We start from the raw sequence: 25,981 nt of genomic DNA, 5'->3' as shown, positions 1-25,981 counted from the left end.
CACGGTTCGTGCGGCTTCCCCCATCGGAGGTTCGAGCTCTACCTCGGGCATGGGTGTGTGTGTTGTCCTTAGCGTAATTTAGGTTAAGTTAGATTAAGTAGTGTGTAAGCCTAGGGACCGATGATCCCAGCAATTTGGTGCCACAGGAACTTACTACAAATTAAAAAAAATATTTTTCAATAATTACAACAAAAATCTGCAATTTGATGACTATAAAAGGCTATGTTATACTAAAATATGGTTATGATCTGTCGCTACGCTCGAAGCCAGTCGAATGGAAATTAGGAAGTTGGCATTCCTTCTTTTTTTTAAAAAAAAAAATGGCTGTCGCTTTGAACAACACAAATAAGAGACAGATTGAGAGTTTCATAGTTCTGATGTATTCCAAGTGAATTAAATACAGGAAAGAAACTGGGGAACGGCGGTTAGTATGCGCGGGCGGGTAGTATGGGCCTCTACGTGTTTGTCGGGTTTACTGCAAAATATCGCACATATGCGGCACTTAGAAAAAAGTGCAGCCCTCACTCCAGCATTTGCTCCATAGAGTGCTGTGTGCACAACGACCATATACGTGAAATTAGAAGGTCAGCATGGCCGTTATATTGACGGTTTATTGACTGCAAAATCGATTTTCAATCACCTAGTGATCATCATTGCCTATGAGTTTAATTTGTACACGACAGCACCGAAGATGATCACTATGTGAATGAACATCGATTTTGCAGTCAATAAACCATCAATATTCTCTCTAATCTGAGTGAAGTAGCTGTTGAGTTTGTGTCGCATTTAAATTTTGTTTGTTTCTGAGTGTCGAAGTTGGTGAATGGTGTAATTTTCAGCATCGGTTTATAATGTTAAAGGTAAGTAGTGTCATACCAGAATTAATATTTAAGTAGTCTAATACAGATTGTACCGAAATAATGAAATTGTGCTCACTCAAGTCAGTTTCTGTTTCCACCATGTTTTATGTGCCTGCCTTTGCGTAACATCGGCCATACCAAAAAAGTTGGGTGGTAATGGGCCACATAAGTAACTTTTTGTTTTGTTTTTAGTGCATGATGCCAATTACTTATGAAGAAACATTCACTATCGTAATATATGATTTATTTTAAATGACCGATTTCATCATATACAGTAGGCCATCTTCAGATTGATTGCACCATTTGCTGTATCTGGCAGCGTGCTGAGGAGCTGCCTGTTGCCAAGATAACTGTCGTCTTGACATCATGCAGCTGCTCAGCAAGCTGCCAGCTCCAGCAAATGGTGCAATCAATCTGAAGATGGCCTACTGTATATGATGAAATCGGTCATTTAAAATAAATCATATATTACGATAGTGAATGTTTCTTCATAATAATTATCGCAAGTAAGATAGCTGACACTGCCAACCATGCTGGTTAAAGTCAAGCATAATGCCAATTTTAAGCCTGCTGATGAACGTCATTGGGAGAGGTCCGAGACTGGAATGAAACAAATGGTATTAAGCGTTTTGGAAGGCGAAATGACCGAAAGGTCTGCTGCCGGCCGTTTTAATGTTCCTAGAAATATCCTATAAAGGAGGTTAAAATCGTTGTAGGGAGTAAGCAGACATCTATGACACCTCAACTGGGGGTTTCCATACGAACATTTGAAGAAAATTATGAAGAAATCCTTGCAGGATCCATGAGAGATTTGGATTCCAGGTTAACGCCGCTACCCAAATGTGGGTTTCAATAGTTGGCTTACGATTTGGCAGAAAATTTGAAAATGCCTGACGTATTTGACAGAGAGAAGAAAATGGTAACTTTTAAGAGGAACCTCATAGAACTGTCTTACAGAAAACCTCAGTCAAAAAGTGTATCGCGTTGTGTCAGCGTCCGCAGCTCGTGGTCGTGCGGTAGCGTTCTCGGTTCTCACGCCCGGGTTCCCGGGTTCGATTCCCGGCGGGGTCAGGGATTTTCTCTGCCTCGTGATGACTGGGTGTTGTGTGATGTCCTTAGGTTAGTTAGGTTTAAGTAGTTCTCAGGTCTAGGGGACTGATGGCCATAGATGTTAAGTCCCATAGTGCTCAGAGCCATTTTTTTTTGTGTCAGCTTCACTCTATCTGACGTTTAAAGGTTTTTAAACAAAATGGTTCTTATTAAATTGCAGTTTTGACATATAAACAGATTAATTTGTTTGTGAACCAGAAAATCAGTCTTTCTTTCTTTTTTTTTTAACTTATATTCTCTTGTATGGCCTGTATTGCGCGACACTTTTCTTAACATCTCAAACTGTAAGCTTAGAAAGCTCCTTTCTTGCTGGGTTTCGATATGGTTAGAAATCTATTTTTCACCATTTACACCAAGAACAAATGTCAAATTAATTGTTTCATGAAGTTATACCTTATATCAAAACAATAACAAAGATTTTATAGTAAGTTTGGCTTAAGTGGCCCGTACTATCCGCCGTTCTCTCACCTGCAGATAATTTTCGATAATTTTTACATTACTTCCTTTTCATCTCCTCCCCCTCTCTTGGAAGTAGTAGAGGTATCAAACTCCCAAAGTATTTTTATACAAATAATTCATACTAATATTACAAATGCGGAAGTAACTGTCTGTTATGTTTTCATGACTAAATTGCTGAAACAATGTGAATGAAATTTGGTATAGAGATGTCTTGAACTCTGAGAAAGAATGTAGACTGTTCTAGAAAGAGAGAGAGAGAGAAACAAGAAAAAGCTGAACCCTGAGAGGGTGAAGTAGGGAATGGAGGAATATGTGTTTTACGTCAGTGAACACAAACTATGCTAAAAAATATTGAATTTTTAGCATTAAATATACCCTGCAAAATGTATACACACCTGAGTAGCACAGTGGATAAACAAATGCACTCTACCCCTGGGTACACACCAGTTGGCAGCGACTTTGCACGTGCTGTATCGCTGTGCGTTGGGGCAACTGGGGTGGGGTTGGGGTACATCACCAGCTACATTTACCCAAATAGGCAGCCAAGTGAGGGCAGCTGACACTATTGCACGTCCAGTACCTTACTTACTCGTCATAACAAAACTACTGATGTGCAGCACAGCCACAGTAACAGCTAGTACTTCATATAAATACAAAACCGTTACAGGAGCTCCTGAATCATGCTTCTCTGTCACCCCTTTTCACGCCGCCTCCCCCCTCCCCCTCAGCCCCTGGTGTGGTAGGGTCGTTATTCTCTCAGTATTTTCTCTTATAGCATATGGTACGTGAGCCAAGTTCGATAGAAATTTCTTCGCACATTACAGAGACATGCTGGGGCACATCACCAGCTACCCCTCTCCAACCACCCCCTAGGGGTGAAAGGTTACTAGGACTGTCACCACTGAGTCTAGCGTCCCACTGGCATCGAAACTGTGGTTAAAATGCTGGTATATACGGGGTGAGGCAACTAGGACCGGCCACACCAAATACATCCAGAATGAATTAATATATCGAGGTGCGGTTTCGCCTAGTTATATGTTGAATTTACTGACGTTATGAAATAAGTTTTATCTTTTACAGTCTCCGATTTACGACACCGACTTTGTAGTTTCTTTTTTCTAAGAGAACTACATACATTTTTCTGTGATACTTGAAAGTAGCTTCTAAGAGAACTTCAATGATATAACGTATATGGGACTTGATCAAATAGTATCGAGATAACACCGCCGCAAACCATTGTCCCTCCGTCAGAAGAAGAGGTTCCTCAAACGCTTGCCCTGTTACACTAAATTCAAGTGAACACTTAACTCGGGTATGAGTCTGTACGCTTGAAGCCCATCTGTATGTGTTCCGTTGTTGTACCAATCAGAAAAACTTGCTCACAAAACTTTTGAGACATTCACAATGTATATGAGAGTCGGAAAAGTGAACATCGTTTATGGTGAATGTCCCCAAACTATTAGAGCAGTGGTGTGATTGTATACTGAAGAGTATCCAGATCGCGCCAATGTCTTTGCAAATATCCTGAAAAAAGATCTAGAAACCGGAAGCTTGGAGAATCAAATACGCCAAGGAAAAATAAGATCAATTGACGAAAGAAATGAAATTAACACTTCAGGAGCGGTAACACACAAAGCAAATGTCACTAGGAGGCATCGACGAAGTATGAAAATCAACCAAACCACTGTTCTAGGACCAGTACATTCCATCGGTTTTCACAGAATGGATTGGTAGTCATGGGCTAGTAGTGTTAGCCAATCAACAGATTGTAATAACACTTAGAAAGTATATTTCTTGTGCAAGCATACACTTTTTTAAATGGAACAATGCCTATTAACATTAACAAACTAAAAGTAGGATAAATTAGAATGTCAGTGAGGACTCTAGTACGAGTCACTTACGAGACTTCGTATTTTGAAAAGTTTCCACAATGGCTCTTGTTTTTGTCATTCAGTCTGCATAATTGCTAGGTACGATGTTCTTACGTTTTCTTACAATGTGCTTGGGTGTTCCTTGAGTGCTTAGCGCCTTGTTTGTCAGTTAGTATGTAAGAGTCCAGGCAATACAGATCGAGAGTGGACGGTGGGATTTACCTATCAGAAAAAGCGAACATCCTCGTGGTGAGTGTGGAAAGTGTAGCAAGAATACAGTTCGTTATTGTATAGCGTATATGGCAATACGTTGCAATAGATGTCAACTATCTCGACAATTATTTGTCAACCTATCAAACCAGTTACGTAAATGTGGTAGTCTAACACCTAGACAACGTAACAGAAGGAAACAAGGGACGACGGAAGATGGAGAAATTAACGTTCTTGCTGCTGTTGCAGTTGATCCGCACGTTAGAGCCTGCGCGATCGCACGAGGAACTGGTATGAGCTACACAAGTGTCCAACGCATTCTCCGTAAACATAGTTTCCATCCCTGGCACATCTCTCTCCATCAAGAACTGCATGGAAACGATTATGAGAATTGTGTTAAGTTCTGTACATGTGCATTAAGACAGGATACTCCAGATGTACCATGTATCTTGTTTAGTGATGAAGCCTCAATTACCGACCAAAGTCAGGTAAATCGCCGAAACTTGCACTATTGGTCTATTGACAGTCCTCGTTATCTTCGTCAGGTGGAACGTCGGCGTCCATAGAGTGTAAACGTGTGGCGATGGATAGTGAACCATCAGCTTATAGGACCGTGTTTCATAGACAGATGACTGAACTCTCACTGCAACCTGCTAACAGACCATCTTCCACGGTTTGCTAGGAGACGTTCCTCTGGAGGGCAGGAGGAACCTGTGATACCAACATGCTAGCTACCCAACCCATAATGCACGAAGTTCTACAGGATGTTTTCACAAATTGTTTCTGAATCGTTGAAATGGATGCAGAGGACCTGTACATTAGCCAGCCCCTTCGCCGGATTTGTCGCCTGTAGACCTTTCCTGTGGGGAAAGCTGAAAGACGCTCTCTAAAAGGGATTACCAACTATTTCCGATGACATGAAATGACGTATTACTGCATCTTTGCTGAAATGCTAGCACGTGTGCAGCAGTCGTTCTGTACCAGACAGAAAGCCTGCATTGCCCCGGCCGCTGGTCATTTTGAGCACAACCTGTGATGGTCAGTTGTATCGTTACTGGTCAGAATCCACATAACTAGTGCATGTACTTGTGTTTTTCATTATTGTGTGCTACCACAGGTATTGTACAAATGTTGGTGTGGGAATATCTCAAAATACGATATGTTGTAAATGACTTACACTATGATCCTGCAACAAATACCGTTGACATTATAATTTATCCTGCTTTTAGTTAATATCAGTAGGCATTGTTCCATTTAAAAAAGTGTAAGTTTGCACAAATAATATACTTTCTAAGTATTATTACAATTTGTTGATTGGCTAACAGTACGAGCCCCTGACTATCAATCCATTCTATGAAAACTGCATATCAATAGCACTTGCGATTTCCGTAATGTTTGCGGTGCTAGTTTTAGTCGATTCACCCTACATGTGTGTTCATGCGTGTATCCAATGTCTCTTCCTAATTTATTGAATAGATTTCAAGGAAATTTGGTACCCTTACTATTTGTTAACTGAGAATTAACACTATGGGGGTAACAACCTTCTAGTTTATATACGGGCGCAGATATGTGTGGAAAGGGTATTCAACCCAACATCAAGGCTGCCCTGCTTGATGTGTATTGTGTGGGTAGTATCAGCATACATTGAAGGAGTTACACATGCTGATCAGCACAGCTGAGCATAGAGTTGTGTGTATGAGATGGATAGTGAGAAGGGGGAGGACGGCCAGAGAAAGAGGTAAATAGCTGATAGACAGAGAAGTGGGAGTAGGAGATGGGCATAGAGAGAGGAGGAGGAGATTGAGAAGCAAAGTAAGTTGGGAGGAGGAGATGGACATATAGAGGTCGGAAGATAAGGTGGACAGAGACAATGGGAGGAGGAGAAGATGGACAGAAAGAGAGGGGGAAGAAGGAGATGGATAGAGATAGGAGAGTGGACTGAGAGGTGAGGAAGAGGACATAGACATGGAGAATGTGGAGGGGGAGATGGACAGAGAGTTGATGCTGGAGGGATGAACAGACAGATGGAAAAGTTATTGAATGGACTATGGGTACATAAACCGCGAGGACAAGATACAGCGTAAGGAAAGTCCTCAAAGTTGGGAACGCTTGGGACAGCTTTCAACTGCGAAGCGCTATAGACCACAAAATCAAAACGATATCCGTCAACAAAGCGCTATAAACACCGAGGCGTTACTGTAGAAATGTCTATATACCGTAAACAACACCGAGACGTTTCCGTAGACACGTACACAAATTCGCATATCCTAATAAGAGGCACACGCGCGAGGCAGCGGCTCCCTGCACACTACATGTATTACTATTCATGTTATGCCCCCGCGACGATGGGATTACGTCTAATATAATAATAAGCGTATATCATCCGTTTATTTATATAACTAGCTACATTCAAAGGTGATATGACTCAAATTTGAATTATTTATTTATTCCAAGATAACGCAACAGTTAATGTGTGACAGTCCAAGCAATATGGACGATGGATTTTAGCAACGCAGAAAAAGCCAACATGCTAATGGTGTATGGCAAGTGTAAGAAGAATGCAGTTCGTTCTTGTACAGTGCATATATCGCAATAGACGACAAACATCTCGGTAGTTATTTGTCAACCTCTTCAACCAGTTACGTGAAAGTGGCAGTGTAACACCTAGGCAACGTTGAGCAGAACTAATCATTACTAGCATTGATAGAAATTGCTGGTGACAGTGCCTTGGTGGTACACCAAATTCTTTCCTACCTAGGTATGACAGGTAAAAAGATTTGACAGGGCGCTTCTACCTGTCATACAAAGATTTTTCCTCATAACATGTGATATGCTGACCACTGAGCGCCGTGTTGGCATTGTTTGTGGTCAGTCTGCCGATCCTTTTTAGGTAAGCGGAAAGGGGACTATGAACAATAAGCAGTGTCCGTTATGTCCAATAGTCTTTGGATATTTTTCAAGATGCCATTTTTAAACTGAAATTTATTTACAATATGTTCACCCAGTTTTTATTTTTTTGTCCAACTTGACCTTGCAGAATTTAAAACATGTACGTTGTTAAACTATTACTTCTAGTGATTAATTATCTAAGTTAATAAGAAGAAAGCTGGAAGACGCAGCAATGGCTGTATACATTTCTGTATTAATATCTGTTTTATTAGATACGCACTGTTGTGAAATTTCATTGATGTGCGTGGTACATACAATTTTTTTTCTGCCTAGTCATATTAATCAGTTTACTCATTTTATTTACTGATTTACTATTCGTGTACTAATTTTCTTGATATGGGCTACGAAATTTCAGAGCTCCTTGAGGCAAACGCCAAGGTATGATTAGGTTGAGATGTGTAAGACTCCGTATCAGATGTACCATAGTTATTATTTTTTCTATTTACACTTATTTATTGCAAATCTAAATATCTGTTACCTGATGTTTTAATACTGATCATACACATTACAGTTTTAGTTTGCCATCTTTTTTGTAGCTCTTTTAGTTTTGTTTTTATCTGCAATATTTGACAATGTATGATACTTTTCTTAGAATAACAATCATTTTACGTTGACTTATAAATAAAATTTTGTTGTATTAAGAAATGTGTAAAATGAAAGGATAGAGGGGAGATTTGTCAGCGACATCACCGACTGTGACTGGCGGTGAATACCTCGGAATGTTTTCTTCAAACTGTTGACTGTCAGTCACAACAAAAAAAGAATAGTTTGTGGTAAAGAAATAGTGTTTCTAATCCGATGCATTAACATCAGGTATCCATACGTGTATTGCATTGGGTGCTTTCTTGGCTAGGTTGCCAGCACCTTATACCACATTTACTGTAGTATCCGCTATCCTTAACTGTTATTTCACTGACATGTACCATCTGTCAGTACATTTTAGCATGTTATGTCTGATTCATAATTCTAGGTGTCTTATTTACTGTTACATTTCGTCCTCCTCCTCCACCTCCACATCTTCTTCAGTGTCATTCTTTTCTCTGTCACTGCGGGTCTCACAGTCCACCATATGGAGATTGTTGTTACGTTGCGTATAGGCATGTCTGTTAAGTCGTCTCTGCAGGTACTCTTCGTGTGTTGTTTTTGAAGTGCTGTTTGCCAATGCATTTAATTACGCCTGTTGTTCTTTGTCTCTTATTGCTGTTTCTGTCTAAGTGTAGTGTATGTCTATTGTTTGCATATTGCCCGCACAAGAAGACAGTATGTTCTGGGGAAACTTCTTCCCCTTCTTCCCCACACGTGCATGTTGATGTTTGTCTCAGAAACACACGGTTTAAGTGCGTGGGATAGGGTCTGTGTCCATTTAATAAATGTACCATAACGTGGCTGGGATCGATATGTTTCATTCTCAACCGTTCCATTAAGTCAGGGAGGAAGTCGTGTGCCGGCCGGAGTGGCCGTGCGGTTCTAGGCGCTACAGTCTGGAACCGAGCGATCGCTACGGTCGCAGGTTCGACTGCCTCGGGCATGGATGTGTGTGATGTCCTTAGATTAGTTAGGTTTAAGTAGTTCTAAGTTCTAGGGGACTGATGACCTCAGAAGTTAAGTCCCATAGTGCTCAGAGCCATTTGAACCATTTTTTTGAGGAAGTCGTGCATTGTACATTCCTTATCATTGACATTTGGATTTTTATGAAGAATAATCAGCTTACAACATCATTCAGCATGGAAGTATTATCTAAGGCTATTAAACAAAATAAGAATGGAAAAATCGGATTGCTTAGATGATGAACTAATAGAGCAAATTAAGCACTTCGGTATAACAACAAAGAAATGGATTCTGCAACTCTTTAATAATGTCAAATCCCAAAGATATGGCGGAAGAGCCGAGTAGTTGCTTTGCTGGAACCTGGTAAAGAAGAAAACAGTCCAGAAGATTTTAGACCAGTTTCAATACTCTGTCATCTATATAAATTGCTGGAAAGAATGATCTTAAATCGACTCCTACCTGTAGCTGACTCCCTGCTAATACCCTTAACAGCTGGATTTAGTCCTTGTAAAAGCTGCACTGGACTACTGCTGAATCTTACGCAGTTCATAGAAGATGGATTTTGAGCTCGTAAGGTGACAGGGGCGGTATTTGTCGACGTATCAGCGGCCTGTGATACTATCAACCACCAGCTACTGCTGGTCAAATTATTTATAATACTGCAGGTTCTTCGTTGACTTTCAAGGGCAGCGCAGTCGATGGGGAGAACAGGAAAAGGGTCTTCCTCAAGGAGGCGCGTTGGCTCTAATCCTATTCAACATGAAACACGAACGACCAACCTATAGACCTCAACACCAGGAGTTTCTTGCATGCTGATGACTTCGCTCTTGCCACTCAGAATTCAGACTTTGAATCAGTGGAGAATTCCCTCACGAATGCCCCTGAAGGCCTGTCAAGATACTATAGCACAAATCAGCTTTAACCAAACCCCTCTAAGAGTCAAGTGTGTGCTTTTCATTTGAGTAATAGGGAAGCTACTCGTAAGTTGATGACAGTGTGGTCAGGAGTTGAGTTACAACATTGCTGCGCTCCAAAGTACCCAGGAGTGACGCCGAACAGATCTCTTAGTTTCAAGAAACAGTGCAGGTTGAAAGTTTCCACCAGGAACAATCTGTTAAGAAAACTGGCTGGATCACAGTGGGACAATCACACTGAAACCGTTCGAACCTTGTATAGGCACACGATGAAAGACCGCCAGATATGGTAAAGTTAAAATTTATTAAAAAATGAAACAGCAGTAATGTCAGAATCAAAGCCCAACCATAAGTGGCGGCAAAGACATTAATTATGAATGTGCAGTAAGGCGCAGACTAATGAACAAAAAACATCATTCACTTTTTTGTACGTGATTTTGTTTCACACTGTCGTATGTAGAAGGACGGCCTTTACACCACTGGCTGCTCTGTTCCCTATTTAGTCCTCCTCTAATTTCTCAGCCTTCTCTTGCACAGTAAATCTTTAACTAGGGAGGATAATGTAGCTTCAAGGCTAGTCATTTGGAAAGCGGAGGGAAACACTCTGTCTCTAATGACGGTTAACAGCGCAGATGAAGCATGCTTAGCTTTTAGTTCCACTTCTATTTCGCCCAGTATTTTGTCTATGGCTGTTATCTTTTGACTGGGAGACATAAACACGGGTTCTTCCTCCAAGTGTTCCTTTCCGGATGTGACGTTGATGGCTTGAGCTAACTCAGCGTTGCTCGTGGGTATACGTTCTGGGTGTTCACAAATTTTTAGTTTCAGATAAGTCTGAGAGTGTCTGCTGTATAACAATTATGTTTATCAACAATTTATACAACCACAGCCATTGCCAACAATAATAACAACAACAGTAATAATAATAATAATAATAATAATAATAAGATGCATAACTTAGACTGGGTGTTGTGTGATGTCCTTAGGTTAGTTAGGTTTAAGTAGTTCTAAGTTCTAGGGGACTGATGACCATAGATGTTAAGTCCCATAGTGCTCAGAGCCATTTGAACCATTTTGAACCATAACTTATCTGACAAAACAAAGAAATGTTTTTGGGGAATTTGGTTGTTTTGTACATAATTAAGTGCTTTTTAGGGCGATAACGAAATAATGTGTAAGCCTTTCCACAACTCTTCATTTCGCATTTTTGTGTAAGTGGGAGTTTTCGTGCTTTTCCATTTTTGCGGATGAATATAAGAGATCCCTAACAGATGCATTAGTACACGAATTTCCTACCGAGCTGAACATCAGATATTTTTATGCTCCAACCACACAGCAACTTGTGCTAACTCTACAGATCCTTGTTCAATGTTCGCTTGGAATCAAGCTTATTTCATTTCGTGACTCTCAATCAAAGGAATTGTTTTCGGAGGCCCTAATTCTTTGTTGTTAACTTTTCCTGGTAATTTACTTTTCTGTTCCCAGAATGAGAACACTCTGCAGCGGAGTGTGCACGGATATGAAATTTCCTGGGAGTCTGAGCCTGTGTACCGGACCGAGACTCGAGCTCGGGACCTTTTCCTTTGGCGAGCAAGTGCTCTTCCTACTGAGCTACCCAAGCACGGCTCACGACCCATCCTGACAGTTTTACTTTTCTGTTTGTATTTAAAATATATCCAACCTAGTTCGTATGTACACTGCACACGAAAGCCAATTCCTGCACAGTAAACAACCAACTCCAAACACGAAGTGCCGTTTTTGAAAATGATTAAAATCAAGTAGTAATGTCTACCAACATGGTCAGGTGCCTAGAGTACAAATGAGGCTCTGAGGCCCAAAGGCCTAAAGCACACCGGCGACGATCCCACGTTTAAGTGAATATCAGAGAACCAGTGATACAGCTTTTCGTGAATTTCATGTATACAATGTGGACCTACACCACAGATAAACCTGGATCACCACAAGATCAACAGATTTCAGCGCCATGAATAAATGCTAAATCTCACAATCGACGGTGATGTGCTTCCGGCCATAACTCATTCACAAACTCAGAAAATAGGTTTACTGTCAGTACAACTTTAACATATACTGACGTCGGATGTAAGTTTACTACAGTATACAGTGAGTGAATTAGCATACCAGAGGAGTGTGCAATCATCTAGCAGGATTTATGCCGAGCGAAAGGGGATAAAAGTCTGCTGCAGTGTACTACCAGTGGCGGCACTGGCGTAAGCTTGTAGTTGAGTGGCAGTGGCTAGCTGTGCACATCGTGAACCGTGCACGTTCTTGACCAAATCCGTATGCATTTGGACCGTAAGGCAATTACGTCACGCGAGTTGCGCATGCGCGAGACCTTCTTATAACGTGCACAACTGGTAGTGTTTTCGCGACCCTACTGCCAAGTTTCACGTGCTCTGAAGGAGCAGTAGATTTAAGTGCCGTGTCTTTCAGACTGCAGTATCTATGTTACCTTTAACAGCATTCACAGAAAAATAACCAACAAATCCGCAACGTGTCGACAGTTAAGGTGTTGAGGTGCTCTTGTGCTCTTACACAGCAGCCACCATGGTCTTATCCCACGCTGTCCTCCTTCTTCCGTCGGTCTCTGGTGTGATGGTGTCACTGCTTCGTCTGCTGGAACCCAGGGCCGAGCGTAGGCAGGCAGTTATTTATCGACAGCAGGGAGCACAGCTGGTAGCTGCTGCTGCTGATGTTGTCGGCGCGGCGCGGCGCGGGGCGGCTGGTGGTTGCTGGCGACGCGTCGGATTCCGCTGCGGCTGGCACTGCTGATACGCAAGAATCGACGCGGCTGACTCAAGAAACCGACACGCGCTCGACCAGCGGGAGGACAACGGCCCCTCCTCTCACGCGGCGGAACAGTGACAACGGACGAACACACTACAAGTACTTTAATCACTCTCTCTTTTATTTACAGAACCTAATGAGTAAACGAGAAAGCACTACGCAAGAGAATACTCGCGGTACCCGTGAAGTAAATACCACTGTCCATAATCCTAACAATCTTGGCACACTGCTTATGTCACCAATATACCGATTTCTCCACCGACCTTTTCTGGCTGGTTCCTGGTTGAAACCCACTATTTCCGACAATCAATAAAGTGTTACCAGTAAATTTTGTGATAACTAAGCTATGAACGCAGCCTTCTCTTCTTCCATAAGCCAGTATCTCGTTGCCACTATTTCCGACTGAAGTGCGCTCTCTGTCACACATCTCATAACCTGATATTTCAATTCCTTTCGAAAAATACGTACTTGAAAACACTATTAATCGTGAGTGATACGGTTAAATAGATTCAGTTCCATAGAACTACACTACTGGCCATTAAATTTGCTACACCACGAAGATAACGTGCTACAGACGCGAAATTTAACCTACAGGAAGAAGATGCTGTGATATGCAAATGATTAGCTTTTCAGAGCATTCACACAAGGTTGGCGCCGGTGGCGACACCTACAACGTGCTGACATGAGGAAAGTTTCCAACCGATTTCTCATACACAAACAGCGGTTGACCGGCGTTGCCTGGTGAAACGTTGTTGTGATGCCTCATGTAAAGATGAGAAATGCGTACCATCACGTTTCTGACTTTGATAAAGGTCGGATTGTAGCCTATCGCGATTGTGGTTTATCGTATCGCGACATTGCTGCTCGCGTTGGTCGAGATCCAATGACTGTTAGCAGAATATGGAATTGGTGGGTTCAGGAGGGTAATACGGAACGCCGTGCTGGATCCCAACGGCCTCGTACCACTAGCAGTCGAGACGACAGGCATCTTATCCGCATGGCTGTAACGGATGGTGCAGCCACGTCTCTAACCCTGAGTCAACAGATGGGGACATTTGCAAGACAACAACCATCTGCACGAACAGTTTGCAGCAGCATGGACTATCAGCTCGGAGACCATGGCTGCGGCTACCCTTGACGCTGCATCCCAGGCAGGAGCGCCTGCGATGGTCTACTCAACGACGAACTTGGGTGCACGAATGGCAAAACGTCAGTTTTTCGGATGAATCCAGGTTCTGTTTACAGTGTCATGATGGTCGCATCCATGTTTGGCGACATCGCGGTGAACGCACATTGGAAGCGTGTATTCGTCATCCCATACTGGCGTATCACCCGGCGTGATGGTATGGGGTGCCATTGGTTACACGTCTCGGTCACCTCTTGTTCGGATTGACGGCACTTTGAACAGTGGACGTTACATTTCAGATCTGTTACGACCCGTGGCTCTACCCTTCAAATGGTTCAAATGGCTCTGAGTACTATGGGACTTAACATCTGAGGTCATCAGTCCCCTAGAACTCAGAACTACTTAAACCTAACTAACCTAAGGACATCACACACATCCATGCCCGAGGCAGGATTCGAACCTGTGACCGTAGCGGTCGCGCTGTTCCAGACTGAAGTGCATAGAACCGCTCGGCCACACCGGCCGGCGGCTCTACCCTTCATTCGATCCCTGCGAAACCCTACATTTCAGGAGGATAATGCACGACTGCATGTTGCAGGTCCTGTACGGGCCTTTCTGGATACTGGAAATGTTCGACTGCTGCCCTGGCCAGCACATTCTGCAGATCTCTCACCAATTGAAAAGTCTGGTCAATGGTGGCAGAGCAACTGGCTCGTCAAAATACGCCAGTCACTACTCTTGATGAACTGTGTTATCGTATTAAAGCTGCATGGGCAGCTGTACCTGTACATGCCATCCAAGCTTTATCTGACTCAATGCCCAGGCGTATCAGGGCCGTTATTACGGCCAGAGGGGTTGTTCTGTGTGCTAATTTCTCAGGAAAAATGTGTGTGAAATCTTATGGGACTTAACTGCTAAGGTCATCAGCCCCTAAGCTTACACACTATTTAACCTAAATTATCCGAAGGACAAACACACACACCCATGCCCGAGGGAGGACTCGAACCTCCGCCGGGACCAGCCGCACAGTGATTTCTCAGGATCTATGCACCCAAATTGCGTGAAAATGTAATCACATGTGAGTTCTAGTATAATATGTTTGTCCAATGAATACCCGTTTGTCATCTGCATTTCTTCTTGGTGTAGCAATTTTAATGGTCAGTAGTGTAACTAAATCAATTATTGTTTATTGGGTACAGATTGTTCAAATATTTTGATGCGCTTTTTGCTGTTGTTACGTTTCTATTTATTATTTGTTGTCTGAGCTGTACGTACACTGTACTTGTTTGATGCAGATAACACAATCTTGAATCAAAATTGGATTTCTGTCGTCGTGTGGTTCTCAGTCCGAAGATCTTTTTGATTCAGCTCTCCTCACTACTCGATCCTATGCAAGTCTGTTCGTATTCAAATATCTACTGCAGCCTGCAAACATTTGAATCTGCTTACTGTATTCATACAATGCAGTTTTTACCGCCGTTCCCTCTTCCACATTTCCATCGAATACCAAACAGATAAATCCTTCGTCCCTAGCAACGTGTGCTATCAATCGATTTCATTTGCTAGTCAAGTTGTGTCATAAATTTCTTTTCTCACCAGTTCGATTCAGTACCTCCTTATTGGTTGCTCGATCTATTCACCTAATATTTAGCTTTCTTTTACAACACCGCAATTGAAAAGATTCTATTCTGTTAATGTCTGTACTGCTTATCGTCACCGTTTCACCACTCCAGACAAATACCAACAAGAAAGAGTTTCTAACGCTTAAATTTGTATTCACTGCAAATAAATTCCTCTTTTTCTGAAATGATTTCCTTGCTTTATCCAACCTGCATACCCTCTCTGCTTCAGCAAACCGCATTTACTAACTTTAGTGTCTCGTTTCGGAATCTTCTTCTCTCGGCATCACCCGATTTCATTCGACTGCATTTGTCAACCAACGTGATTAAAAATCTTAAAAAGGTTTTGGTCTTCCTTAAAATCAGTAAGCAGCTCGAAATCCTCTATTCATTCACTCGGCGACCACATTGGCATCGAAACGGAAGATAACAGAGGAATTTCCGAAATACTGCATCCGGTGTCCCGAAATCTTTTCACTGCGCAAGATCATAGCGCGGACCCTCCTTTCATTTATCACGCGAACATTGAAATGGCAGATATTGAGATAGCCATCTCCGAATAGAAAAGCAACTATAGTCGCTTAGCACAAGAAAGGTATCGGGATCGAATGAGATAACTTTAAGATTCTACAAATATTATGCGAAAGAACTTGCTCCACTTCTAGCAGCAGTTAATCGTAGATCACTGGAGGAACGCAAGGTACACAGCGATTGGAAACAAACGAAAGTCATTCCGCTTTCCAAGAAGGGCCGTAGGACACACGCTCGTTATTATAGGCCTATATATTTTTGACGTTGCGAAACTCAGCTCGCTCTGTTCCTCCGTGAGACCCCTAGCGCTGTAGGACATTGGCGTTCCGGTCGATGCCGTATTCCTTGATTTCAGGAAGGCATTTGAAACCGTTTTGCACTGCCATTTAGTGAAAAAATACGAGTTTACCCCGTATCGGACCAGCTTTGTGACTGCATTCACGACTTCCGGCAGAGAACTCAACATGTCGCTCTTAAAGGAAAAAAACTCGACAGATGTCAGTGCATTTTCCAGAGTACCACAAGGAAGTTTGAAGGAAGTTTGATAGGACCGTACAATGTACGTAAATGATCACACATAAAGCATCGGAAGCTCTTTAAGACTGTTCGCAGATGATGCGGTTTTCTGTAACAAAGATCAACGTCAGGGTCAGTATAGGTTTGCAGAAAGGCCTGTAGAGGACTGACGAATGGTGCAGGCCCTATCAGTTGACCTCAACGTAAATAAATGTAACATACTGCGCATGTGAAGGAAAAGAAATCCACTACTGTACAGCCACGCCAGGGCCCTCTACGGCGTATTGGGTGTGTGCACCGCGTGGGGGCCTGTTTCGGCTTCGCCTCGATCGTTATCGGGAGTACCCGGGACAGCGACGTTTCACTGAGTGTTGGTTACGGTGTGGCATTTTTTGGTCGGCGCACTCTCTTCAGGGTGGTGTCAGCGCTGTTTACCCTTGGTTCCTGGTGTGACGAGAGTTCACAGGTCCAGTGATAGTTTTCACAAAAAGAAGCAGTCTAGCGATTTATCGTTACAAGACTTAAAAACTGAATGGGAGGCACAGAAGAGAGGTATGAGCATTCTCGATGTAAATTATGCAGGCGCATGAGAAACGGGTATCGCAGATTTGCTATGAAACGATATTACAGTAGCCTGCAGAAGGGATTTGTGATTTAGTTGATAATGAAAGGGCAAAAAATTACAACGATCGACATACGGGATTCATTGGTCTGTACATCAAGTAGTACTTCCCGCTAAATTTGGAGGCATGGAGCACATGAAGAAATTGGCGGCAAGAACAGTAAAATTTCTGAAGCCGCACGCATTACTCCCCTGAGAGTTGCAAAAGTTCCCGATGGAACTGAAAGAAGAATATGGAGACTTTATACGCCATTGCAAATGCCTGGAACGATTTTTATATTTAAAACTCGCTGTTGTTGAACTTATGAAGGAAAAATGAGTGCAAGAAGGAAAATGAAAACATCCGTAATGGACTGACGACCTCGCATTTTAAGAAGACTTGAGTGTACGCTGGTCACAGTAAGACATTGCAAGGTGAAAAGCAACTTTCTGATTTTCTTTTTCCTATATTGTCATTTCCATTCCCCATCAGGGGCGGGCTGGCAGCAACATAAGCGCTGCTCTTCAGCCAAGAGACATAAATAGACAGGAAGACATTTAAAAACAATATAAAAGAGATAACATGGGGGAACATAGAAACAAAAAAGGCGGATCAGAAGCAAATAAGATATATAAAGCGGTGACTGTAAATCGGAGATAAAAATCTAAGAAAGTATGTTACACGAAAAAAATCACACACTACATTAAAAGGCATCAGGAAAAGTACGGCCGAACCATGAAAGTCCGTAGAACGAGTAAAACAGCCACATGACGGGCGGTGTAGCAAGGAACTGTCATGGAAAATAAACAGGTCGAGCACACAATTAAAACCCACATGACTAAATGACACTGTAAAACGGCACCGGAACAGAACGCTAACGTAGCACACTGATACCGAATAAAACCCTGGGAGGATTTGCATGGGAGGGGGAAAAAGGGTAATGGGAAGAAGAGGAAGGATGCTAGGAGGAGGGGAGAGAAAGGGGGATGAAGTGGGGAGGGGGGCGCCGAAGAAGGGCTGGGAAGGGAAGGGACGGGAGAGGAAAACAGCCAAGGAGGGTAGGAGGAAAACCCGCTCTGGGAGATGGAGGGGTGAGGAAAAAGGGGGCCCTGGGGGGGGGGACAAGGCCAGGTTATAGTTGGAAGGAAGGGTATATGTCATGGCGAAGTTCATCATCTGGGAGGGAGAGGCGATGGAAATTGCCCGGATGAAGGAGATGGAGGGTGTGGAGATGGAGAGAGGGAGGGATACAGCGATACAGGTGCAGCAATGAGCAGGGGGTGGAGAGGAAGGAGGAAACCAGGGGGTGGGGGGGATCAAGCCTGCGGACAGTGTAAAGGATGTTGGTGGAAAAGGAGGAGGTGGGGGAAGGGGATGAGTTCATACAGGAGCCTTGTGGGGGAAGGAAGGCGGATACAGAAGGCAAGGTGGAGCGCATGGCGTTCGAGGATTTGGAGAGCCTCGTAAAAGCGGGTGGGTGCGGAGATCCAGGCAACACTGGCATAACAGAGGAAACTTTCTGATTTGATGGGGACGTATTCAAAAAGAAAATCGCATCGGAGAAGGTGTTTTTACACGCGCAGTCCAGTTCCCCAAGCTCACTGATGTTAAAGAAAACGTGAGGTCTGAAGACTTCATTGTAGCTTTGAAAGAATTACAAGTATAGTTTCCTAAACGTTTTGAGGACACTGCCAGTCTTACATCTGTTTTTCGAGCTTTATTCGAGATAGTTTGTCGTTTCAGTTGAAAGCGCCGCTGCGCGTGTGCAGATGTAACTAACTGATCTGTAAGGTAATTCCCGTTTTAAAGACAAATCGCTTTAACGTTAAAGCTGTCCAGGACATGTAGATTACATTCATCAGGTAGAGTTTCGACGTCTCCATAATGAGGCTGCAAAAGCGCAACTATGTTTCGATCAACATATGTGTGTGAATGATGATTTTTCGATTATGAAAGTAAATAAGTTCCAGTTACGTGGCAACCTGATAGCGAAAATCTGAAATTGTCTGCATCTGTCCGTATATCGATAGTCTGTATCAGCTTAAAATTATGTCTTCAGCGCTCCAAAAATAATGAAATAATACCAAAAATTTGTTTTGTTTTTGATCTGTATTGTTGAGAAATATGAAATATAGAACCAAGTCGAATGCAGGGAGACTGTACCTGCATTTAAATGCGAGACGTTCACAGTTTCCCCTCTTTCCCCTCCTCGCGCTCAAGGTGGCATGGCAGTGGGGGAATTGTGCTAGCGAGGCTGAGCGCTATGGCATTCGTTTCAGGGCAGAGGTCGCGAGCCGAGTTCTTGGTCACCCTTGAACAACAGTATTGACGACAAACTGCTGGAAACGGTATCTACGGTAAAACATCTGGGAGTAACTATCCAGATCGACCTTAAGTGGAACAATTACACAAAATAAATAAGAAAAGCAGATGCCAGACAGAGATTCATCGGAAGAATATTAAGGAAATGTAAATCATCCACGAAGAAAGTGGTTTATAAGGCGCTTGTTCGACCGATTCTTGTTTTGTTCATGAATATGTGACCCTTACCAGGCAGAACTGCTAGGGGAGACAGAAGATCGAACGAAGAGCGTCACAGGGGTACTCAACGATCTCCAGTGGCAGACGTTATAAGAGAGGGGTTGAGAATCATGGAGAGGTTACTACTGAAATTTCGAGGCAGCACTTTCCGGGAAGAGTAGAACAACATATTACTTTCTTCCACATACATCTCCAGAAACGACCACGACGAGATAATTCGAAAAATCAGAGCTGCAGCAGCGGCTTACCGACAATTATTCTTCCCAAGAGTCGTTTGCGAGTGGAACATGGAAGGGAGGAAACAGTTAGTGGAGCCAGAAGTACCCTCCACTTCACGCCATTAGGTGGCTTGTAGAATATGATGTAGACTTTTGTTTTAAGTCTCTACCCATTCGGTTCAATTGCTCTTGCAAGTCCTTTGCAGATTCTGACAATTACAATATCAGTAGCACACTTCTTTGTATTTGTTTTCACTGAGCTTTAATTCTTTCTCCAAATTTTTCTTCGGTTCCCATTACTAGTTGCTCAGAGTACAGACTGAATGATATTGGCAATAGGCTACAACCATGTCCCACTCCCTTCTCAACTACTTCTTTCCTTTCATGTCTTTCGACTCATAACTGCTGTCTAATTTCCGCACGAGCTACATATAACCTTTCGGTTCCTGTATTTTGTTCCTGCTACATTCACAGTTTTGATGAGTCTATTGCAATCAACGCTGTCAAAAGCTTTCTCTACGTCAAGAAATGCTATAAACGTAGGTTTGCTTTTTCTTAACCTAAAGATAAAAATTTACGTTTGAGTTTTACACGGCTTCATCACGAGTAAAAAAGATGACGGCATCTCTCGACATTACAGTTCAGAACATTCTCATTTGCGATTGTTCAAATTCTCCCATGCAGAAGCTTACCACAGTTCAGTAGATAGAAAGAGGGTGGCGGAGGGCGGGGGGATAGCGAGGGGGAGGGAGGGAGGGAAAACGTTAGTAGTACAAACAGTAAATAATGTAATATAGCTCCCACAGTATGGCAACTACATTGTTGTTGTCCTGGCCTTCAGCCAGAAGACTGGTTTGATCCATGCGATTCTTCAATTTCTGGTTTGATGCAACTCTCCATTCTACTCTATTCTGTGCAAGACACTTCGTCTCCGAATAACTGCGGCAACCTACACCCTTCTGAATCTGCTTACTGTATTCCTCTTTTGGTGTCCCTCTACGACGATTTTACCACCCTTCCCCTCTTACCCTCCACACACTTCCTTCCAACACTAATCCCTTGACGTCTGAAAAGTGTACTATCAACCGATCTCTTCATTTAGTCAAGTTGTGGCACAACTTGACTAAACTTTGTTGTCTCCCCAGTTCTGTTCAGTAACCCCTCATTAGTTGCGCGATCTACCCACCTAATTTTCAGCATTCTTCTGTAACACGACATTTAAGAATCTGCTATTCCCTTTTAGTCTACACTATTAATCGTCCACCTTTCAGTTCCACTATACACAAATACTTTTAGAAAAGACTTCCAAACACTTAAATCTGTATTTCATGCACACAAACTTTTCTTCAGAAAAGCATTTCTTGTCATTGCCAGTCTACGTTTTACATACTCTCTACTTCGGCCGTCATCAGTTATTTTGCTGCCCCAATAGCAAAACTCGTCTACTACTTTTAGTATCACAATTGCTAATCTAATTCCCTCAGCGTCAGCTGATTTAATTCGACTATATTCCATTATCCCCGTTTTGTTGTGTTGATGTTCATCTTACATCCTCCTTTCAAGACACTGTCTATTCCGTTCCGCTGTCTAAGGCGCCTTGTCACGGCCCGCGCGTCTCCCCCCCCCCCCCCCCCCCCCACCCCGTCGGAGGTTCGAGACCTCTCTCGGGCACGGGTGTGGGTGTTGTCCTTAGGGTAAGTTAGTTTAAATTAGATTAAGTAGTGCGTAAGCTTAGGGACTGATGACCTCAGCAGTTTGGTCCCATAAGACCTTACTACAAATTTTCAAACTTTCTATTCCGCTCGGCTGCTCTTCATATTCTTTGCTATCTCTGACAGAATTGCAATGTCATGGCAAACCTCAAAGATTTTATTTTTTCTCTTTGAACAAAAATTCCGTCTCCACATTTTTCTTTGGTTTCCTTTACTGCTTGCTCAGTGTATAGATTGAATAACATGGGGGATAGGCTACAACACCGTCGCTCTCTTTTCTCAACCACTTCTTCCCTCTCATGCCCTTCGATTCTTATAACTGCCGTCTTCTTTCTGTACAAGTTGTAAATATGCTTTAGCTACCTGTATTCTACCCCTGTTAACCTTCAGAATTTCAGCGTGTATTCCAGTCAGCTCTTTTAAAAGCTTTCTGGAAGTCTACAAATGCCATAACTGAAGGTTTGCCTTTCCTTAATCTATCTTCTAAGATAAGTGGTACGATCAGTATTGCCTCGCATGTTCCTATACTTCGCCGATATACTAACTGATCTTCCCCGAGATCGGTTTCCACCAGTTTGTCTATTTTTCCGTAAAGAATGCGTGCTAGTGTTTTGCAACCATGGGTAACTGAACTGCTTTCTTTGGGGTTAGAATTATTACAATCTTCTTGAAGTGTGAGGGTATTCCACCTGTGTCATAAATCTTGCATATCAGATAGAATAATTTTATTGTGGCTTGCTCTCCCAAGGATATCAGTGGTTCTGACGGAATGTCGTATACTCTAGGGGCCTTTTTTCGATTTACGTTTTTCAGTGCTCTGTCAAATTCATCTCGCAGTATCATATTTCCCGTCTCATCTACGTCCTCTTGCCTTTGTATAATATTGCTTTCAAGTTCTTCTTGAAACATCCCCTTATAAATGACAGTGCTGGTAAACGTCTTACGTTATTTGATTTTCAAACAGCTGAGCAAAACTCAACGTACTTAAGCAGTTTTCTCTTTACTTATTCTGATCATCACTAAACTGACACACAATATTTTTAGCACAACGCAATCTGACTTTCAATAATCCCTACAAAAGAATGGCCCTGACTAACAATAACCTATACCTTTCATGAATCACTTACCTCACAAAAATCTTCGTTACTCGAACTACTGCAATACAGCAAGCACCAGTACTGCCAGCTAAATAATAGATTGTAACTACTGCAGACACTAACTACTGATAGGCGTATAGTTAGCAAATGAAACATTTTAATGGAGAACAAACAATGTATTTACCTTAATAGTGTTCAAAAGTCATTATATGACAGCCAGTCTTACAAATTTCCTTTATCTGACGGACAAACGTCCAGATCGTCCGCTCTCAAAACTCCGCCATCTCCCTCCCCACATCCACCACTGCTGGCGACTCACCTCCAACTGCGCAACGCTTCGCGCTGTTCACATCCAACTGCCCAACTCGACAATAGCAAATATTCCCCCAATGCAAACCAGCCACATACTGCACACAGTACAGGCAGTGATTTTCACACAGAGCGCTACGTGGCGTTACCAACATAAAAACCTAAACAACCTATTAATAATCTCTCTTGAACAGGTCCTCTGTCTACTCCTTCCTCCTTTCAACTTTCCCTTCTTTGCTTTCTACTGGTTTTCTATCTGGCTCTTGATATTCATACAGCTGCTTCTCTTTTCTTCAAACTCCTCTTTAATTTTCCTACAGGCAGTATCGATCTTTCCCCTAGTTATATAAGCTTCTATACTGATCACCCAAAACATCGTGCCCACCGACCTACAATCTACATAAACCCGTCCAGGCGATAGCAGTTTCACCCAGCGAGGAATGACTGCTAGTCAGACACACGAACGGCGCATGTAGTATGAGTCAGCGTGCTGCCCGTCTGTAAAATGTGGAAGGAGCGCGATCTATTTTAGTCTGACGGAAGACAGATTGTGATGGCCCGGAGGTTCGACACGAGCATTTCGGAAGTGGATCGACTTGTCGGGTGCTTGAGAAGTGCTGCGGTGAGTGTCTTCAACATGTGGCGAAACCACGTCCAGAAGTCGTGGGGTTGGGTGGTCACCCCACACTACAGATGTCCTAGGCTGGGCAGACTGGTAAAACAGGACGCCGGCGAACTGTGACAGAACTAACATCAGACTAATGCTGAACAGTGTACAAGATTGTCTGAACACACAGTGCACCGAACACTCCAAAGACGAGCCTCCGCAGCTGACGATACACGCACATGACAATGTTAATACCACGACATCTTCAACTACGACTGAAATGGGCTCGTGACCATCGGTACTAGACGTTGGCGCAGTGGTAGAGCGTTGCATGGTCTGATAAATCCCGATACCTTCTTAATCATGCCGATGGGAATGCGCGAATCCGTCGCCTTCCAGGGGTACGGCTCCTTGACACCTGTACTGTTGAACGAAGACCAGCTGCCAGCGCCTCTATTATGCTCTGGAGAACATTCAGGTGGGCATCCATGGGTTCAGTGGAGCTCGTGCAAGGCACCAGACGGCCAAGGAATATCGTACACTGGTTGCAGACCACGTACATCCCTTATGACGATAATGTTTCCCGTTGGCAGTGGCATTTTTCAGGAAGATTGTGCGCCATGTCACAAGACCAGGAGATGATGGAGTGGTTCGAGGAACGCAGCGGCGAGCTACAATTGACGTGGTGGCTCCCAACTAGCCAATCTGGGATGTGACTGAACGTGGCGTCAGAGCTCATCGTCCCTCTCCCCAGTATTTACGGGAATTAGGTGACTTATGTGTGCGACCTACCAAGGTCTCGTGCTTCCATGCTACGACGTGTCGCCGCTGTGATCCGTGGACATACCGACTATTAGGTAGGTTTACTCTGTCCTCAGGCCACGAGTGGCCTACTGGGACCATCCGACCGCCGTGTCATCCTCTGTCGAGGATGCGGATAGGAGGGGCGTGGGGTCAGCACACCGCTCTCCCGGTCGTTATGATGGTATTCTTGACCGAAGCAGCTACTATTCAGTCGAGCAGCTCCTCAACTGGCATCACGAGGATGAGTGCACCCCGAAAAATGGCAACAGCGCATGGCGGCCTGGATGGTCACCCATCCAAGTGCCGACCACGCCCGACAGCGCTTAACTTCGGTGATCTCACGGGAACCGTTGTATCCACTGCGGCAAGGCCGTTGCCCCGACTATTAGGTAGGTGGGCATAATTTTCTGGCTGGTAAGTTTATACACTCACATTAGGCCTCTAGCCATTTTGCAATTCCTGTCAATCTCTTTCTCCGTATTCCCTTTCGCCTGCTTCTTTTTTATATTTTCTCCTTTCATCAATTTAATTCAATATCACTTTTGGTATTCAAGGATTTCTACTAGCACTGCTGTTTTCATAATTTAATGTCTCAGAGCTACTCATTCGTCTTCTACTGCATTGCTTTCTCTCATTCTAGTCAATCGTTGCCTAATGCTTCCTCTGAAACTCTCAACAACCTCTGATTCTTTCAAATTATCCAGATCCTATCTCCCAAAATTCCTACCTTTTAGGAGTTTCTTCATTTTAAACCTAAAGTTCGTAACCAATAAATTGTGTTCGGAGTCCATCCCTCGAAATGTCTTACAATGTAAAGTCTGGTTCCGAAATCTCTGTCTTACCATCATGCAGCCAGTCTGAAGCCACGCTGTGACTTCCGGTATTTTCCAAAAAACGATTTTCTATCAGGCTCTCGATAAGGTTGTACCACGTGACCTTTTTTTTTTTGTTTTGTTTTTGTGGGCCTCCTACCTCCCCTATAGCCCTGCCTTTTCCTCTCCTTCCTCTCCAAAAATGCCGCCATCCTCTAGTGTCGACGCAGCACGTAAAGCAGGGTGCTGTTAGTAGCAAGACTTATTGCCATAAACCGAAAATAAAAGCGGAGGCATACTCTGCTATGCCTCAGGGGGCAACGACACACTACACAGAAACACACCTCCCTTTGCAGGTGTGAAGCAAGTGATGATTGTAGGAACGAAAAAGAAAGAAATAAATAAAGACAGAAATGAAGGCAAAATAAAAAACAGGCACGGCAGCTCATTCAAATGAAAACGAAACTGGCGAGATAATTCCATCGCCCATAGAATTAACTAAGTAATAATCCTCTAAGATATATTACGTGTTTTCCAATTTTCCAATAATGTTTCATACAAGGTTTACACAATTTCCATGTTACCAATTGCCATATTATCAGTATCATAGAACAGTCTACTCTAGTGATGCCCAGAAGGCCAATGTCAAATCTTGGGTATAGGCAAGTCAAAGGTAGTTTGAAAGTCCGAGTGACAAAGATCCAGGGCTACACTCAGGAAATTCTTGTACAGGTGCCTTAGTCAGCCCGGAACACCTTTTG

The 25,981-nt window shown here is 43.1% G+C and overlaps 1 pseudogene; it reads right to left on the bottom strand.

Annotated features, from left to right (window-relative positions):
* Nucleotides 1–24,668: 24,668 nt before the first annotated feature.
* LOC126429338 (5S ribosomal RNA) lies at nucleotides 24,669–24,786 on the bottom strand (annotated as a pseudogene).
* Nucleotides 24,787–25,981: the final 1,195 nt, after the last annotated feature.

This window comes from Schistocerca serialis, chromosome 1, assembly GCF_023864345.2.
Source record: "Schistocerca serialis cubense isolate TAMUIC-IGC-003099 chromosome 1, iqSchSeri2.2, whole genome shotgun sequence".
Lineage (NCBI taxonomy): Eukaryota > Metazoa > Arthropoda > Insecta > Orthoptera > Acrididae > Schistocerca > Schistocerca serialis.
The sequence above is the reverse complement of the archived record's forward strand: the minus strand, read 5'-3'. Positions and strand labels throughout refer to the sequence as shown.